We start from the raw sequence: 13367 nt of genomic DNA on the forward strand, positions 1-13367 counted from the left end.
TGGGGTGGGGTGCAGCCTATAACACATATGGCCCACAAATCCCCTTCCATCCCCATTGGCGAGCACCCACCATGTACACTACCACCAGACATATGATCCCCCCGTATGACACAATGCTTGCACACACATCTCCATGCAACCCTGTCAAATGCCTTGTGCCCAAGGTGTACTCTCCTCTGGAGGCCCATACAATACCCCAGCCACCAAGCACTCCAATTCCTCCGAAGTGAAGACAGGGGCCCGTTCCCAGGTCACAAGGGCCATGGCAGGATCCAGACACAGGTCACAGCAGCACACATAGTGTAGGTGTTGTCCTGTGGAAAGTCAGGAATTGAGTGAGGTTACGGACAGAAAATGGCAGTCACGTCCGCGGCGGTGTACACTGTCACCACCGCCGGTGATCCCCATTGGCCACTGTACTCTATAGAGCTCCATGTTATCCAATGAGGAATAGCACAGCAGTGCAAGACCACCTTCCGCCATGATGCACTATGCCGGCGGAGTTACCTCACTTCCACCTGTCCCGCCATACAGGACAGGCGGACAACATTTTATGGTGATGGAGAATATTCAGATAATCGAGAAATGCTTCATTTCCATTTTTTCACATACATTGCCATTCCCAATGTCCCATCACGTTCCTGCTCTATGTACACTGAGGTGGTGGTTCCATTATTTAAATTGTGACAGCCTACTCACTCTTGTGTCCCTTAGATACCTACCAATGCAGAGGAATCGAAGGACAAGACAAGCCTCCTTGAACAGAGCCCTTGTGGACTTGGCTACACTGGTAGAGAGGCATATTATACTCACCTATAGATGGGACAGGGCCACGATCACAGAGCTATGCGCTTAAATGGAGCCTAATCTGCTATCTGCTATCCGTCATCCCACTGGGATCCCCCCTCTAGTGTAGGTTCTATCAGTGCTCCACTTCCTGGCAACTGGTTCATTCCAAGTGACAGTGAGCTTGGCAGCAGAATATCACAGCCAATGTTCTCAATTGTGTTGGCAAGGGTTTTGTCTGCCCTGGTGAAACACATGTGCAGCTACATCGCCTTCCCCCAAGTGGAAGATTTGGCTACTGTGAAGGCAGGATTCTATGCACTGGGACATATACCCAACATCATTGGGGCGATTGACTGCACACAAGTTGCATTTGTCCCCCAGCCAGAATTAACAGGTGTTCAGGAATCAGAAGAGTTTCCACTCACTGAATGTGCAAATGGTGTGCCTGGCGGACCAGTACATCTCCCACGTCACTGCCAAGTATTGTGGGTCAGTGCATGACACCTTCGTCCTGAGGAGTAGCAGCATTCCACATGTGATGGACAACTACAGAGACACAGGGTGTGGCTAATTGGTGAGGCTGAGCCCCGACCCAATATATGTCAGTGTATGCCTTCTGGTGTTGACCCAATACCATTGTGTAAGGCTAATGGTTGTCCCCCAATACTTGCAGTTGACTCTGGCTACCCAAACCTATTGTGGCTCCTGACCCCTGTGAGAAATGCCAGGAGAGGGCTGATAATAGTTAAAATATGCACATGGGCGAACCAGGAGAATTGTTGAGAGGACCTTCGGCCTCCTGAAGGGCAGGTTCAGATGCCTCCATCTAACCGGTTGATCCCTGTTGGAAAATGGGTTTTTGGTAAGGGCAGGTAGGTACCTACACTTAGCAATTGCCCACTAACCTCCACTTAGGTCCAGTTAGGTTTCAGTAAATTAAACCCAGCTCAACCCTTGGTAGCTTGGCAACGAGCGACAAGGCTTAACTTAGGAGACAGAGGCCCTCATTCTGACCTTGGCGGGCGGCGGAGGCCGCCCGCCAAAGTCCCGCCGTCAGGTTACCGTTCTGCGGTCGAAAGACCGCGGCGGTAATTCTGACTTTCCCGCTGGGCTGGCGGGCGGTCGCCTTCAGACCGCCAGCCAGCCCAGCGGGAAAGAGGCTTCCACGATGAAGCCGGCTCGGAATCGAGCCGGCGGAGTGGAAGCTGTGCGACGGGTGCAGTTGCACCCGTCGCGTATTTCACTGTCTGCGCAGCAGACAGTGAAATACATGTAGGGGCCTTCTTACGGGGGCCCCTGCAATGCCCATGCCAGTGGCATGGGCACTGCAGGGGCCCCCAGGGGCCCCGCGACCCCCCCTACCGCCATCCGGATCTCGGCGGTCCGACCGCCGGGATCTGGATGGCGGTAGGGGGGGTCGGAATCCCCGCGGCGGTGCTGCAAGCTGCGCCGCCGCGGAGGATTCAATGGGGCCGCGGTACACTGGCGGGACCCCGCCAGTGGTGCCGGTCCGACCGCGGCTTTACCGCCACGGTCGGAATCCCCATTGGAGCACCGCCGGCCTGTCGGCGGTGCTCCCGCGGTCCTCCGCCCTGGCGGTCAAAGACCGCCAGGGTCAGAATGACCACCAGAGTGTAAAGCATTCAAATATCACAAAACAGTAATTAAATAAAACACAGGAAACAGTTGAAAAATCCAAGACCAATTTATACAAATAGATTATATTTGTATCTTTAAAATGACACAAAAACGAATAAAATCGGATAAGGGGAACCGGAGATATGAATTTTAAAAGAGTTATTGTTTTTTTAGCGCCTAGAAACAAAAAGCGCCAATCGGGTCATCTGGTTGCACCTCGACTGGGGCAAAGTCAAAGTTTAAGGCCGACCGCGATGGAGCCCGGCTCGGCTACAGCCCGCGGGAGGCCTCGGTCAAAAGTTTACCTTCGCACTTAGTCGTTTTTCTGAAGATTTTCTTCAGCGGGACAGACCTACCAGTCCAATCCGACCTCCTGGAACTCTTCTCCGGATACGCGTCCCGGGAGCCCTCGATGGAGATTTTTACCTTCGGACTTAGTCATTTTTTCAAGGTGAAAATCCTTCGACCGGGGTAAACATGGATCTTGATCCGACGTCCTTGGAGCCCTCCTCGGATACGCTGGCTGGGAGGTCCCAGTCAACTTTGTACGTTCGGGCTTAGTCTCTTTTTGGGAGATTTTCTTCACCGGGACGAACCCAGAAATCAGGCCGGGTTGCGGTTGAGGTAAGCCGGCAAGAGTTGCGGCGACGGGTCGGTCCCTCATGGAGCTTTTTTTCAAAAGTTCTCCAAACTTCTCCAAACTTCTGGGTCTTCTCCCAGATGTTCTTTTAAGGTTCTTTTGGGGTCTACAGCTCACTCCAAGGGTCCAGAAGCTCTGAGATGATCCTTGGGGGTGTGGACTACAACTCCCGAAATGCACCTGGCACAAACTCCTTTTTGGCCACTGGGCAGTGGTCAGCTGGCTGATTTCTTCAGGAGTTGGTGCAGGGGACTCTGGTTAGCAATTTTTCACCTGTAGCAAACAGGGAGTCCCTCCTTGAACCAGTTGAAGCCAGGCAAAGTCCTTCTTGTGGTGAAGCCCAAATGTGCAGCTGGAGCAGCCCTTCTGAGTGCAGGTTCCAGGTGCAGGCCAGCGGTCCAGCAGGGCAGTCCTTCTTCTTCTTCTCTAGTTCTTCCTGGTAGGGATGTGGTAGGGAACTGAGGTGTGGCTACAGGTCTGCCAGTTTGATCCTTGCTCCTGGGTGAAAAACAGGGGGGGCCTGATTCTCCAATCAGGCGCAGGGTCCTTCCCCCTGTGATGACCACTTCCTGGGAAGTGTGGCAAACATCAATCCCAGGAGGCAACATTCTTCAAAAATCCATCATGGCTGAAAATGATTTTTGGAGGTTACATCTGGCTGAGCTCACCCACTGGTGTGGCTAAAGATCAAGGGGGCACCTAGTTGTCTGGGGTTGCAGGATGTGGGGGTGTTGCTGGGTTGCTGCAAATGTCCTTCGCTGCCTTTGAAGACCAGTTTGGCAGCCCTCCCCCTTCCTGCCTCAACATCTGCTGAGGGGAGATTACCTCCCACAGGCACATCTTTTTGTGTGAAGCCAGGCCACTTCACACCTCATCAAGGAAGCCTGGCCAGGCTGCCAGAGGCTGGCCAATCAGTGCACAGCAGCAAATACAATGCAGGGCTGAAACTGGCAACTTTTCAGGTAAAGTTTAAAACTCTTTACCTGAACACGTTATATTAAATCCCACAACTGGAAGTTGTGGGATTTATTATAACAATTCATTTGATACCAAACTCTTTGTATCTGTCATTTAAGGGGACTTTTAAAATTAAAATAAAATCTCCCCATTCTACCCTATGGAGGCCATTCACTACAATGAGGGAAAAACGAATTTGGCTGTTTTTACCTCACCAGGGCTTATAAAACTATTTTTATAAGGTTCCTGCTTATAGTTACATGGCACCCAGCCCTAGGTGCACATAGGGCACACCTTAGGGGTGACTTATATGTGAAAATAAGGTAGCTTAAGACTTTGGAACTACTTTTAATTCCAAAGTCGAATTTACATATACCTTTGATTTAAAAGCAGCCAGCAAGGCGGGCCTGCCTTTAAAATGACACTGGTCACCTCCCCAAACCTACATGTCCTACCATATACTAGGGACTTATAGGTAGGTTGACTTAGCCAATTATAATTAGCCTAATTTGCATACTGATTTTACACAGAGCACAGGCCCTGGGACTGGTTAGCAGTACCCAGGGCACCATCAGACTCAGGCAAACACCAGCCAAATGTGGAAAATGGGGGCAAAAAGTTAGGGGGCCTCTGCAATCAGCCTTGTTTTCTCACAATCCCTGTGTTACACACCCGAGAAGGTCTGCTCAATAGCAGTGGCATGCTGCATTTTGTACAGCCTGGCCTTCAGACAACATGTGCCTTATCTGCAGAAGGAGGAGACTCGAAATGCACCTGTGGCAGCAGTGGACCCTGAGGACAGTGAGGATGAGGAGGCAGAGGATGAGGATGTGGACAACAGAACATCAGTTATACGTTAATACTGCCAATGACACAAAGGTGAGACAGTGGAACTGACCATTCCTTTGATTATTGAAGTGTTCTGTGTAGCTGTAGCAGGATGGCATTCACTTCCTTTGAATTTCTACTTACTGTCACCTATAGCTTCTCATTTTACAGATGTTGGTGATATGACAACAGTGTACTGATGTGATGTCTACAGACAGATACAGGTCTTAAAATAAATGCTATCACAGTGTTCAGATCATTTGCACAAGATGTAACTGTTTCCATATATGCACATTTGCATCAGGGTGTTCATTGTAGTGTAAATATTTGATGGAAAAGTGCAATGGAATGGGGTGATGGTAGAGGAAAGGCCAGGTTATTGTTCCAGTCTGTTTGTAGTACAGGTCCAGTTTCCAAAGGGCCATGGGAAGGGGAGCAAAGGCAGCTCAAAGTGGACAAGGTGACAAGGTGGGACACAAGGGGGACATTCAGGAGGGTCTCATTTCCTGGAGGTGGTCATGGTCTTGGAAAGTGTCCCTGGCTTCTGTCTGGATCACAGGGAACAGCAGTGGGGTGGTTCACATTCTGCAGGAGGAGGGGTGCTGGTGGCTTGTAGGTCCAGTGGCAGGGCCTCCTGCCCACTAGCTGCAGCAGAAGTCAAGGGCTGGTCAGTAGACTGGCTAGTGGTAGGGGCCCGCTGGTGTGCTGTCCATTACCTCATGATGTTGGCCATGTCTGCCAGCACCCCTACAATGGAGACCATGGTGGTGCTGAGGGCCTGCAAATCCTCCCTGATCTCCTGATGGTGTACCTCCTGCAGCCGCTTGTTCTCCTGCATGTTGGATCTGGCCCATCTTGTCCTGGGATTGTTGGTAAGCTCCCAGGACATTGGTGAGTGCCTCCTGGAGAGTCAGTTCCCTGGGCCTGTCCTCCCCCTGGTGCACAGCGGTCCACCCAGTGTCCCTGTTCCCCTCCGCCTCTGTCCCCTGAATGGTGTGCCCACTGGCACTGACCCCAGGTCCCCGATTGTCTTGGGTGTAAGGTGTGGACTGGGGTCCCTCTACAGGTGGGCACACTGCTGATTGACGTGTCCTGGGGACAGAGGTGTGGGGATGTTGGGTGGGTGCTGTGGTGTTGAATGCTGATGGTGGAGTATCTGTGGTGGACTGTGAGTGGGCTGGGGTGTCTAACTGACCAGTGGTCCCTGATGGGCCAGGTAGTTCATCCAGATCCTGAAGTCCAGAGTTACTGTCATCACTTGGGGTCTTCTGTTGGGTGACTGGTTAGTCGTGGCACCTCCTCACTGCTGGGCTTGGCTGGTATACCTGTGGGGATGTAAGTGATATATTATACTTCATGTCTGTGACATATTGTACAACCCTTGATTCCCCTCTATTGTTGCTGTTTCCCTGCCACCTTTGTTTTTCTATGGTGATGTATTGTGTGCTTGTTAGTTCTCCATGCTGTGCATGCTTTGGTAATGGGTGTCCATGCAGGGCTGGCAGGGCTGTCCATGCATTGGTATGGCATGCAGGGCTTGGCATTGGGGCTAGTCATATGTGTAGGTGCAGTGTCTGGGATGGAGTGGAGTGATGGGAGTGAGGGTGATGGGGTGAGATAGCATGCAAGTATGGGGGGTGATAAGTAGTAAATCTTGACTCACCAGTGTCCAGTCCTCCGGCAACTCCAGTGAGTCCCTCAGGATGCAGTATTGCTCTTCCCATGCTGTGAGCTGTGGGTGAGAAGGTGGGGGTCCACCACCATTTCTCTGTATGGCGAGCTGGTGCCTTGCTTCCATGGAACGTACCTTCCCCCGTAGGTCATTCCACCTCTTCCTGATGTTATCCCTTGTTCTTGGATGCTGTCCCACGTCGTTCACCTTGTTCATGATTCTCCGCCAAAGCTCCATCTTCTTGGCAATGGATATTTGCTGTACCTGTGCTCCAAAAGCTGTGGCTCTACCCTGACTCTTTCCTTGACCATGACCCGCAACTCCTCATCTGTGAAACGGGGGTGCCTTTTTAGGGACATGGGTGTTGAGTGATGTGGTGGGGTGTAGGAAGTAGGGTGCGTGACGGATGTCTGGGTGTTTGTGGTGTGTGTGTGTGTGTGTGTGTAGTTGTCTCAGTGGTCTTCTTGTTAGTCTTGTGGCACTTATTGGTATTCGTAAAGGGTGGTGTGTGATGTGGGTGTGGGTTTTATAGTGCTATAAGTGGGTGGGTGTGGTGTGTGTATGAGTGTCAAGTATGTGTGTTTAGTTTTGGCCAATGTTGTTTTGTTTTGTATTAGAGTGGCCATTCTGAGCACACCGGTGTGTACCGCCGGATTTATGTTTGTGGCAGTATTCTGTTGGTTTGGTGTGTGTGTGTTACAATATGGCGAACAGATATTCGCCACCGTGGCGGTATGTTGGTGGCCATCACCGCAGCGGTAAGCGGGATTTACCGCATGATCATGATGAGGGCCTATATTTCTACAGGGTAGAGGCTGTGGGAAGGTCCAGAATTCTTTCAGGTGGAGAATGGCAAGAGTCATTTAGGGCTCAGCTGAAGGTATGCAGTAAACCAAGAAAGGAGGTGTAGCAAAAATGAGGTGGAGAATTTGCAAGAAAATATAAAGATTACGTGGAGGGATTTCTCCAATCACTTCCTGATGCACAGTATATATTTGGCACCTCATAACAACATCCTAAGAGCATTCCTGTGCCTGAAAAGAACACACGTCTAAAGAAGGTGACTCTGCCTGACCTTCAGAAGAAACAAATTCAAAGACTCATCGCTCATGCTGTCATCCAGGGACTGGAACTGCTTTTGGATGGTTGGCCTTCAGTTTATATGCTCTAGAGATACAAAGCGAAGAAGGACTCCTGACTTCTAAAATGCCCAGCCAAGCACTGTGGACGTGATCTTTCAGGAGCCTAAACCAGAAAAAAAAGCATGGTGCCGAAAAGCCTGGATTCATGGCTGCAAGAGACATGCGGATCATCGAAAGCTAGAATTTCTAATTTTTCCATCTCTGGAGGTTTGGACCTGATGATGAGGCTTGCCCAGAGAAGTTGTCCTTTACACATGCAAGAAAAGGATATTGGTTTCTCTATGATTTATTTGCAGTATGGAAAATGGTTCTGAAGGACCTTGTAGTGAAGGTAGTTGGTCATCTAGAGCCCTATCTGGAAACAGCTTCTACCCTTGCCCCATTGGTACACTTAAAGAATCAAAAAAGTGACTTAATCCAATAGTAAAACATTATTAGGAGCAAGGTGACAATCCTATCCCAGAGGCAAAGAGACTGTAGGGGCCAGGAAATCAAGCTTTATCCTGTTCCGTGCTTTTGGCATCTAAATCAATGGCTTTAGTGAGAGCTTGATGAGAACATATCTGATAATGAGGGACTTTCACCAGCTTGTGCTTTGGACCTTGTCCACTCGAGGCCTTTGAGTTTCATGAAGTACGCTAAGTCCCAAGGTAATACAAAAATACCAGACCAACCAGCTTGGCTTGCCCAACCTCTGCTCCATTGCATTCAGCTTAACATTATGCATGGATCCTGGTAAAACACAAATTGACCATTGACGCTTCACTTTTTCTTAGGTCTTTTTGTCTTAAATTTTTTGAAACTGTACTATGCTGTTTTCTTAACTTTAAAATTGAAAGAATTGGTTGAACCTAACTCACATTTCTCTGGTGAACTGCTGCCTGTGCCAGAACTACCAGTAGCTGAGTAGAGTTTTACTGACATTTGTGTGGAAACATAACCATGGAGTGCTTATTAAGTTGGCATGGAGACCCCCTTCCCAAATTCATAAACTACTTGTTGACATCATGCTTCATCTTGATGATGTAGAGCAACAAAAGAGCGCTGAAGGGAAGGTAGTTTGATAAGGTGGTAATGGACCCATAGTGGTGGTATGTGTTGCTCAAATGGAGAAGTGTGGGGAATGAGAATTAATTTGCCAGAAATAATGCCTAGCTAATGTCTAATAGCACCTTCAGTTATATGTGATTGTGTTTCATGATTGAAATGGAAAGCACTACCTTTGAAAAATTATCTTGAAATAGAGCAGGAAGAAAGGGAGTCAGAGAAAAGTGGGTACAAAACTATTAACAATATGATGTTATTTTACAAGAAAACACTTAAGTGAATAGTGCTCCAGCACTGAGCCCTAAATCTAGGTTCTGGGATCCATTGATTTTTTTTTCTCTTTTCCAAAAGAGTGGGGAGACAATACTTCAAAATATTCACATTAATTGCAGTATAATTCAATAGTCACACATTAAATTCCAGAGCCCAACTTATAGTTCAAAGGGCTTTATTTGTTCTCAAAGTCCAACTTACATATATGAGTCTCAAAATCATAGTATAAGTGTAAAGAATAACCAAAGGTGAATCAAAACATTGCATGATATGAAATGTATTAACATGTAGAAGGCCACTAATTGGTTAGCAATAAGGCAGAAAATGAGGAAAAACAATTGATGCATAGAGTTCGAAGCCAAGTTTTCCTGCCTAACCATGTAATCTGAAATCCCAACTATGCTAATATTCTATGGATTTAGTTAGAACGACAGAACTTCTGGAGACATTTCCATTAAAAGAGATATGGCTGAGTGAAGCCACTTACAAATTAGGATTCAAGAGATATATCTAAGTATGGTCCTCTCTTTGCTAAGGGAGGAGGGAATCTGAAGCTTACCGCTAACTAAACCATACTTAAATCTGGTTTCTTCCAAGGATGATCTCATAGGCAAATAACGTGCCTATTGACACTTCGGCCTTCCGGGTTTTCGGTGTCAAACTTGGTACACCCTAGCACTCTGGAATGCCATGAGAATTACAGCTGCCAGCCCAAGATACTCCTCACATTATCAATAAGCATTCTGCCTCGCTTTTCTTATCATCTCAAACAATGAGCTCCCTAACAACTCGGTCTTGGATCCTGACACCTGCAGTTTTATAAAAACATTAAAAAAGCAAACTGCTTATTTAAGGTTAAAACACAGAAAATATATGGGCCTTCACTCTGGTGAGATTAATTAAACACAAATACACTTTCAGGTTAAATACATTCTATATGTCTCTTATGTCAAATTAATAATGATTAAAAAGAAAAATATTTCTAAAACATTGTAACAAAACATTCTTATAAACTGTTGATCAAATAATTACTCACTGAGTCCCAACACCACGATACCCAGCAGGTTAAGCAGGTCCTGCTTGCACTTCAGTATGACCGCCCATCAGTGCATTAACTGTTGCTGGGTGCACTGGACCCCAGCTCACATAATGGCACATCCTCCCCCATAGCAATTGATGTTCCAGCAAGGCATAGACACTCCCAGGCCTACTGCCTGCTGCCTGCTGTCAGCATGGAAGGGAGGTGGCACTTCACACAAAAAAAAAGTGCGACCTCCTTGGCCTCTGAAAAAAATGGTACGGGCAGCACTCCTTGGTGTCGCTGGTGACCTCAAGGATTGCAGTTGGCAGCTGCACTGGCGCCGCTGCTCCCTGTCTCGCTGCGGCAGTCCTGCTCTGCCATGTTGCTGGATGGGGGAAAAAATAGGAAGTGGAAGGAATGAGAAGAAGAAAGGAAGAAATGGGGAAGTAGAAGGAAAATCGAAAAAAGGACAAAAGGGTCACAGAAAACAAAAAAAATAAAAAACACAAAATACACAAACACAAAGACACACAATAATAAAATAAAGGTAAATGAGTGGTGGGTGAACAGGTAAAACAAAATAGCCATGCCCATGCAGACTGCATGGTGCAGTTAGCGCTGCTTTTGCAGCACAGAAGCATACTTCACGCTATTGGCAAGTAAAAAAGCAGCATGGATGGAGACACGGACAGACAAGCTTTTCCACCCGCTTGTGGACTTCCTCATAGTTGCACTAAGATTTTTTTGCACTCACTGGAATTCTACAGAGCAGAACTCTGCAAGTTCTGCCCAGGCCTAATTCTTAGGGACTTCAGTCTCTACCTAAGCAATCACAAACCCTGCTTTCCCAGCATCTCTCTGGTATTTATCACTCTTTAAAATCCACTATGGATAAAAAAACATAAACAAACACACAAATGAACAGAGACACACATATGGGAATCCCTATAACCTGGTGCCCATTTATTAGGCACTAAATTATTCTCTGCCCAGCATTGGGCCACTTTCATTGCAGCTGTGCCACCAAACAAATGTCTTTTGCAAGCCTCCTTTTCTCAAGCTTCTATAACCAAGAACCCAGCCCCTCGAATACACTCCTAGCTTTCTTAGACCATACCTGCTAAGATCCCATGGCCATGTTAAACTTCATCACAGCTGACCAGTCTTGTGACTCACTATAAGCTGCTTTTAATATTCTCTTCCTTTTTTGAGCCTTCATCACTGCAACCAGTAACAATTGATTTCTCCCACTTCCTGTTTAAAATAGCTATCATTTGTAAATACCTCAACATTTAGGCCTTATACATACATACCTGTAGAACTAAAACCCTGCTGTATCCTCCCACACACCTGCCATTGATTTAAAACTCTCAACAATAGACTTTGGATTTTACAGTCCATCAATTATGAAAGTCCTCAGCACCACAATCACTTCACTTTGCTATAAATCCTTTCCATTCTGGCATTCCTTTCTTACCTTTAGATTAGGCCTTAATCTATCTTTCTGCTCTCTTCTTGTAATTCTCGTGGGGCTGCTTACCCTCCTCCCCATCCTCTGGGTGCACTACAAGGCTAAGTTCAGAGTCCACTCCACAACTGTCATCTTCATGCAGATAATACACACATTTTCCTCCCCTTTGCAAATTTAAACCCTCCCGATTCTTGGCCGCCTCAAAGCCACTATATTATCTCAAACAGAAATAATATGTTTTCTGCCATCTGTGTCCCGTCTCTGTGCCAACCCTATGTATAAGACCTAGCACCTTGGTGTGGCTTCCTCTAAACGTTTTGTGTTCTGACCTCCTGTTTTGCTGACCTGGATTTTGCTGGCTTTTGGACTCTGACCACATCACCACTGATGATCAGTGCTAAAATGCATGTGTTCTTTCTCTACAACCTGAAACCATTGGCTTATTCACAATTGGTGAATTTCATTTATTCATAGGTCCCTAGTAAAGCACACTATGGGGGTCATTCTGACCTCGGCGGTAAAAGGCCCTTACCGCCGGTCAGAAGTCTGCCATTCTACCGCCGCGGTAGACCGCCACGGTCATTCTGACCACCAACTGTGAAACCGCCAAAAATCCGACATCCAAGGAAGGCCGCCACATCAGCGGGCCGCGGAAAACTGGAGATGACCAAACCTCCACCGTCACGCCAACACAAACACGCCCATGCCATTCTGACCCACGAATCCACGCAGCGGTCTTTCAACCGCGGTATTCCATTGGCAGTACACACCGCCGCGGTCAAAATACACACCCAGCTCCAAAACACTGCCACATTGGACATTTTGAAATACGCACACCTAAGACACATACAAACAACGCTCCCACACATCCAATCAACTATAAAACACACACCCACATCACCCACAAACCCCCACTAGTTGGAAATCGGAGCGAAGGCGAGAACGAGAGAGATAGAGATAGCGAGCACAGCAATAGAAAACCCCAACACACACAGGAACACAACTTCATCACCCACACCACATCTACGCACACATCACCACATATCACCACGCACATCACCACAAACACCACCCCACACCTCATCCACACCACCCCATGGCACCCCAAAGACACCCAAGGTTTTCGGACCAAGAACTCCGGGTCACGGTGGAGGAAATCATGAGGGTTGAGCCGCAGCTCTTCGGCACACAGGTGCAGCACACCACCATAGCAAGGAAGGCTGAGCTATGGCAAAGGATCGTAGACAGGGTCAACGCTGTGGGACAGCATCCCAGAAATCGGGAAGATATCAGAAAGCGATGGAACGACCTACGGGGGAAGGTGCGCTCGATGATCTCCAGGCACAACATCGCTGTGCAGAAGACTGGCGGCGGACCCCCACCCACCCCACCCCAATTCACAGCATGGGAGCAAGAGGTGGTAAACATCCTGCATCCTGATGGCCTCGCTGGAGTACACGGAGGAATGGACTCTGGTAAGTCAAATCTCAACTACTTCACCCCCCCCAACCACCAGCATGCCAACCCCCCCCCTCCCTCGCCCCCAATATCACCCCCCAGCACATAACCTCCCTGCCAATGTCTCACCAGCACAACCCACCCTAAACAACACCAACCCCTGAATGCCAACACAAACCATAGACAGCCACCACCAAAGCATGACCATTGCACATACCCATACACCCCCCCAAACCCTCACAACACCTCCCACAAGGGAATGCCAGCACTGGGGGACAAGGGCACTCAAAATGCACGCCATGGCACACACAGAAACAATAACCATACTCCTTCACCCCTGCAGGGCCCGAACGCCAACACACCGCCACGGAGGGTCCAGAGATGTCCATCCCACCCCCAGAACAGGCCCCCAGCGAGGACAGCAGCTCTGT

This window comes from Pleurodeles waltl, chromosome 10 (genome assembly GCF_031143425.1).
Source record: "Pleurodeles waltl isolate 20211129_DDA chromosome 10, aPleWal1.hap1.20221129, whole genome shotgun sequence".
Taxonomy (NCBI): domain Eukaryota; kingdom Metazoa; phylum Chordata; class Amphibia; order Caudata; family Salamandridae; genus Pleurodeles; species Pleurodeles waltl.